The sequence below is a fragment of the Mesoplodon densirostris genome, chromosome 2 (genome assembly GCF_025265405.1).
Source record: "Mesoplodon densirostris isolate mMesDen1 chromosome 2, mMesDen1 primary haplotype, whole genome shotgun sequence".
Classification (NCBI taxonomy): Eukaryota; Metazoa; Chordata; class Mammalia; order Artiodactyla; family Ziphiidae; genus Mesoplodon; species Mesoplodon densirostris.
Genome location: NC_082662.1, coordinates 110,147,700 through 110,153,828, shown reverse-complemented (window position 1 = coordinate 110,153,828; position 6,129 = coordinate 110,147,700). Strand labels below are relative to the sequence as shown.

Here is a 6,129-nt window from a genome sequence, read left to right as displayed (position 1 = left end):
CTGCCCTGGCTCTGGGGGCTCTCCTGGTTAACGGCACCGGTACGGGCTCCTGCCCCTCCGCGACCAGCTCAATTCGTGGAGCCTGACGTTGTTCATTTCCGTGTCTTTGGCTCGAGTCCCCGGTGCACAGTTGGGCTCGGTCTCTTTTGTTCCGTCACGCACAGCAAACTGTTGCGTGAGTGGGCCGAGGTGGGGGAAAGCCAAGTGTGAGGGGATGAAGTTGTGTGAAGCCAAGCCAGGGACGAACTCCTTGGTGTCCAGAGACATAACTCGCGTGAACATGTGCAAGAGATTTCGGCTCCCGCTTAGGAGGTGAGGGGATTTCCGGATGTAAAAAGGACCCGAAGTCAGCCTTGTCCTTTGCGCACTTGGCTCAGCTGGCTGTGGCCTGGACTCCGCAGTGACTCAGAGCGGAGAAAGGAGGGCTGCCTCCTAGTGCTGCGCAGGCTCTCAGGCAGCAACGGAACTCCTGCCCTGTACCTTGGGGATGGAAAATGCAGCTGCGCCCGCTGCCTCACCCCCTGCCTTTCGCCCGTTTTGGTTGTTTGAATGCGAAGGTAAAAAGCGCAGGAAGGCAGAACGCTTGTTTCCGCCCGGTTTCGAACCGGGGACCTTTCGCGTGTGAGGCGAACGTGATAACCGCTACACTACGGAAACACGGCGGGTGCGACAGCTTGGTGACACATCCCTGAAATCCGTAGGTCCTGCCACCGCTATCCTTGAAAAAGTCGCCAACTTTTGAAACTGAAGAATGAACCTTGAAGCCCCAAGATCTCTCAGGCAAGGAGACTGCGGCTTCCGAGAGGCCCTGGTTTTAGGGTTCCGAGCCTGCCCCGAACGGAGGACCCCCGAGCCTCCCACAGTCGGCCTTTGGGCTCCCACACCGACCGCAGAGTCCTCGGATCCACAGCTATGCCCCCGACTGCAGGGGTCGCCCCTGCTGACTCCTCCGCTCCCAGAAGCCGCGGGAGCCGGGGATTCGTGCAAGTGCCCTTTGGGCCTAAGGGGAAAAGGGAGAGAATTAGGTTCATGCCAGTGAGCTTCTCTCTCTCTGGAGCTGATCCTGTGGGTCCTAGCTGCATTCCTCCAAAGGCTTCAAACAGAATTCCTTTAATCCACACTTGACTTAGTCGTTTTCAGGGTGAATGCTAGCTTGCTACAAACACTCCGTCCTAACTGAAGGAGGAAATCTACAACTTCCAGGTAAATTCTATTTTCTTCCTTTGGTTTCTTCAAACAGCAACAACCAAAAAGACAGGTCACTGGTACATACTTGCACATGTCTTATAATACTTAAGGTATGTCTGACTGTCTGTGAAAAGCTCTTGCTGGAGGAACATGTGCAAGAGATTGTCTACCATGAGCTAAACAATTGTCATGCCTGCCCAAGGTCCAAGAATCTGATGAAGTTGGATCCAGTCCCCCACTGCCTTTAGATCACCAGTTAGATCACCATCCAAACCAACCAATCTTCCACATGCAGGTCACTAATATGAGGGAGAAGAGGTCAGCTAAACATTTAAACAATCGTAGTTTGTTCTGGGGAACGTTGAAAGTCAGCAGTGGTGCAGTTAGAAGGGGAAATAAAAGACTTCATAATAACGATAATACCAGCTTTCTCGACCTTTACTGAGTGACCAGCACTGTTCCTCAGTGCTTTCCTGTGGAATAACTTACTAAGTCCACATAACAACTCTGGAAGACAGTGTAGGACATTACCACCCCTTGTTGCAGATGAGAACACTGAGGCACTGAAAAGCTGAGCTAACCTTTTCAGCGTCTCACCCCCGTGACAGTGACAGCCAGCACTCAGACCCAGGCACTTTGCCTCCAGAGCCCTTCGCCTTGGCCACCATGCTCACGGGTAACTGAGAAAACTTCACTGAGCTTTGCATCGCTTCCTTGTTCAACCTCCAAGATTTCAAAAGGAAAAGAAGATTGAAAGGCAGGCCTACAAAACTCCACAAAGTAACTAATGAAATGAAGAAGAAGAAGAGGAAGAGTAAACAGGACCTTTGGAGAAGCAACGACGTTAGACGCAGAGAGGATGACGATGCGTTTGTTAAACACACACTAACTGGAAACTGTCTATTTAAAGACTAAGAAGGACCTATCGTCCAACAATTTAAGGCCTAAACTTTCCCTTTCCATGGCAGTCTCCACCCAAGAATACATTTCAAAGCTACCAATATAGTGTATACAGATGTGAATATGAAAAGCATACTTCAACATTAGTAGTAAAGAGATTATTTTTGAATTTTGTTTATGTTTTATACGGCACGTTCTTATTAGTAATTTTATACATATTAGTGTATATATGTCAATCCCAATCTCCCAATTCACCCCACCACCACGAACCCCTCTGCCACTTTCCCCGTGTTGGTGTCCATATGTTTGTTCTCTACGACTGTGGCTCTCTTTCTGCCCTGCAAACCGGCTCATCTGAACCATTTTTCTAGGTTCCACATGTATGCGTTAATATACGATATTTGTTTTCCTCTTTCTGACTTACTTCAAGTCGTAAAGAGATTCTGAATGAGTTAGCTCACATGGTTACTAATAAAAATGGGAAACAGTTATTAGCATGTTGTCATTAAACAAAGACAGGGTTTATAAAAGAGCCAGAAAAGAGAAGAGAGGAAACACACACACACACACACACACACACACACACACACACAGCATGAGAAAGGGGAGTTTTCCCTTTCCTTGAGGAACAGATAGCTGAAAGCCATCAAACACCTAGTCTGGACGGGTTAATCTAGTGAAGTACCGAACTAATCAGCTAAACGATTTGGGCTATGTGTGGATGCTCCAAAAATTCTTCAGAGTTTAGTGGTGAAATGAATGTGGCGGCTTTTCTTTGTGTACTACCTGCCAGTGTCCTCCCTTTGGCACCTCTGAGTGACTTAAGCCTAATGGAACTACTTTCCTCATCAGAACTTCTCAATTTCATATACCCTCCCCCCCTCCTTGACTCATACTGATTCTTAACAGAGCAAGGTTTGAGCACGAACACTTGCTTCTCTCTTTGACACAGTATTAAGAGTGGAATGTCAGCTTAGGGTAATGGTTGTGAGCAGCCTATAAGTAAGTAGTCAGATATCCGATACTGAAGGGAAGCCAAAAATCTGAGGACAACAAAAATATCCCAGTAACTACTTTGAACTTACTTTTCCTCCTAGCCCAGGACAAAGCAGAAGAAAAAGTATCAACATCACTTTAGCAATAACCAAGTGGCATTAAACTTTTAAACAATGAGGCATAATATGCATAAAGTACAAAGAGTGTACAGTCCCAAAACCATTAACAGTGTACACCAACGTGAATAACTGATGAAGCAACCTGAATAACTAAGGTATGGAAAATTACCAGACCACAAAAGGCTTCCTCATGACTCTAGCCATGCAAGAGCTCAGAGTAATCACACACATACCCCTCCCAACCTCTCTGCCTGTTACTTTCTCATAAATTGGATCACAGGGCATGCACTGGGTTTGGGGGGCTGGAGGGGTATGGTTCTGACTTCTTTCGCTCAACATTACGTCTATAAAATGTAACCCTATTTTTCACGCAGTTCTTTGTCTCTGTGTGTATTCCTTGTAAGAATATAACTCTACATACTGTTGGACATTTCAGTTGTTTCCAGTTGAGGATATTCTGAAATGGTACGAACATTTTTTTATGACTTTTGGTGGACATACACATTTTTCTAGGGCACCCCATTCCAGCAGAATAATGCCAGTGTTGACTATAAAAATACTACTTTTGTGGGGTTCCCTGGTTGCGCATTGGATAAGACTCCGCCTGCCAAGGCAGGGGACACGGGGTCGAGCCCTGGTCCGGGAAGATCCCACATGTTGTGGAGCAACTAAGCCCGTGCACCACAACTACTGAGCCTACGCTCTAGAGCCCGTGAGTCACAACTACTGAGCCCTCATGCCACAACTACTGACGCCTGCGTGCCGAGAGCCCACGCTCCGCAACAAGAGAAACCACCACAATGAAGAGTAGGCCCCAATCACTGCAACTAGAGAAAGCCCTCGCCCAGCAACGAAGACCCAACACAGCCAAATCAAATAAGCAAAATAAATGTAAAAAATGTACAGATATAAAAATATATAAAAGTTGGGGGGGGTTGTTTTTTGTTTTTTTCCAGCAAAAAAGGGTGTATTCAGGAATAGCGGAAGAATTGCAATTCAGGACAAGCAAGCTATAGCAAAAGCCGTAGGCAAGTCCCACAAACAAAGGACAGGAAGGAACCTTGCTTTACAGAGAAAGAGGAGGAAGCTGAGGGAGCTTGTTTTGAACCCAAGTCCATTGGAGAAAAGTGAAAGCTCAGGGTGATGACGGTCTCTCAGTGCCAAGTGGCTGATTTCTTGCAGGAGATGCAACGTACATGTTTTTCTGTTGGGGCCTGTAGTCGATGATTCTTTCCTATTGATGCTTCTTCTGTTTGGGTCTGTAATGGACGATACTTCCTGTCTTTGAACTTGAGCGGTACCCCATGAGAGCTCCCACTTCTGGCCTCCCGACTTCATTTTAGTGACGTTTCCCTTTATTAGTTTTCAAACCTGTCACAAGGAGTTTTGAATTTTCTAGTTTAATCTATTTTAATGTTTTAGGAGACCTACTACACCAAAGTATTATCATTACAACCCGTGGCCCTAGCAACTTTCAAGTGGTCAGTGGCTACATGTGGCTCGTGCCTATCATATTGGAGAGCACAGGTCAAAGGTATAGCACAGCTAAAAGTACGGTTTCTGGCCCACAGCATATAACTGTGTATGTATGACCCTCAGTGGATGCTGCCAAATTTTTTTCCAACCTGTTGAACCTTTTTAATACCCTTTCCAGAAATGAATAAGAATTTCCAGTGCTCTCCATCCTGTCAACATTTGGTTTTGTTTGTCCTTTTTTCTTAAAAGTAAGCTTTATTGAGGTGTAATTTACATAGTAAAATCTGCCAACATTAGATTATTCTACATTCTTTTCAATGATATCATTTCTTTGCAAAGCTGGATTTTGGTGCTTGCTGTGATAAAAAGCAAGTGCCATGCAAAAAATGAACGCGTAACAAGAAGCACGGAGGCGCTTTGAGAAGGTTTCAGAAGCTGTGCAGTGCGCAGCATTAAGGTGATGATTCCGACGTGTCAGAGCAGTGAAAACACAAGCCACTCTACTGCACTTTTGTCAAGGGAACACATAAGAATAGCCACAGCACCAGCCACAAACCTACAAAATATAGAAATATATGTGAACCCAGAAAACTACAGCATTCCCCAACGAAAGCCCTGTTGTCAGCCAACCTATCAGGCAATTAGGGCAAACGGGAAGGACAAAGACAGAGAGAATGTGCAGGCAACCAAAGATGATTCGTTAATTAAATCGATTTAATGTTAGTCAAAGGATTAAAGTTAACTCTGGATCTTGAACTTGTAATTCAAGCTGACACGTGTTGGAACATGAGAATGTTGGAATCATATATTGGTATATATGAATCCACATATTAGATGACACCTAAAAATATTTACCAAAAATTGTAAGTGGAATAATGGAGTCGTCTGGTTTCTGGAACTACAAGTATTCATTCCTCTTTAAAGATATTAGTATATTTGATGTACTTGACTAGTATATTTAATACACTTCAACACATAAATTTAAATGTTTAGACGTTGAAATCTTACTGGATGTGTTTGCTTATTTAACCGGTACAACCAGTATAGGAAATTGAGGAAGTCCAACTTAACTCAGATGTTCAAGCCAAAATAAAGCCAAGACTTACATACCAGAATACGATACCACCATTATTTTCTACATTATAAGATAATCTGAAAAAATATATATAGTCATTTTTAGACCGAAATTATTAAACCAGTGTAAGTTTTCTGAGTAACCTCGATAAAAACACACCACATGACATAAACATTTTAAACGTCATGATATATAAAATGTATAAATTATTTAAATTGCTTAAAAGTATTAAGGGTCATCTTTGTAATCAATTTCATTTCATTTCTCACTGTTGTTCCAAGTAATCAAGACCATTAATTTAATCTACAGCTAAATCGGTTATTGTTCCTTGTCACCAATTCAATAACAAAATGTTTCCTTATATAAATACCACAT

General features: G+C 43.8%; 1 non-coding gene across 1 annotated transcript; it reads right to left on the bottom strand.

The window, feature by feature from the left end:
- Nucleotides 1-584: 584 nt before the first annotated feature.
- On the bottom strand, nucleotides 585-657 carry TRNAV-CAC (transfer RNA valine (anticodon CAC)). The gene has a single exon. It is a non-coding gene; the product is annotated as a tRNA-Val (tRNA).
- Between the last annotated feature and the right edge of the window lie 5,472 nt (nucleotides 658-6,129).